Genomic DNA, 674 nt, shown 5'->3' with positions numbered 1-674 from the left:
TCATTAGAAATTGGCAGGGTAGGCTGAGGAAGTAGGTAGATGTAAAATGTCTGTAAATGGCGAAAGAACATAAACCCAAGACTGAATAAACGATGTTAAATATCCATGCCAAGGAGACAAAAATATGTTAGGATACAATTACCATTAAGACACCACAAGAAGGTCCGTATCCTGCCGTGATGACTAAAAAGAGTTGGTTATTAGCCACAATGTGTAGGCAGTCTCATGCCAACGGCCATACCACGTTGAGAACACCGCTTCTCGTCCGATCAGCGAAGTTAAGCAACGTTGGGTTTGGTTAGTACTTGGATGGGTGACCGCCTGGGAACACCAAATGCTGTTGGCAATAATGTTTTTTGTTTTGTTTTGTTTTGTTTCGTTTGTTTTTGTTTGAATGGCTGGCTCCACGGGAAATTCACGGAGTTGTGTGGAATAAGGCCTGGTAAAATGAATTAATATGTATGTCATGTTTAAAACAAACTCGCTTAATATAGTGTGTGAGGCTTTATACAAAAACAAACAACCAAAACAAAACATGTTGTATATATATATATATATATATATATATATATATATATATATATATATATATATATATATATATATATATATATATATATATATATATTATATATATATAGCTTAATCCGGGTTTGAACTCGCAACTCCAAGAA

General features: G+C 34.3%; 1 non-coding gene across 1 annotated transcript; it reads left to right on the top strand.

Annotated features, from left to right (window-relative positions):
* Positions 1-227: 227 nt before the first annotated feature.
* Positions 228-346, top strand: LOC138361397 (5S ribosomal RNA). The gene has a single exon (XR_011226951.1). It is a non-coding gene; the product is annotated as a 5S ribosomal RNA (ribosomal RNA).
* The last annotated feature ends 328 nt before the right edge of the window (positions 347-674 follow it).

Source organism: Procambarus clarkii, unplaced genomic scaffold (genome assembly GCF_040958095.1).
Source record: "Procambarus clarkii isolate CNS0578487 unplaced genomic scaffold, FALCON_Pclarkii_2.0 HiC_scaffold_345, whole genome shotgun sequence".
Classification (NCBI taxonomy): Eukaryota; Metazoa; Arthropoda; class Malacostraca; order Decapoda; family Cambaridae; genus Procambarus; species Procambarus clarkii.
Note: the sequence above shows the minus strand (reverse complement) of the source record. Positions and strands in the feature narration are given on the sequence as shown.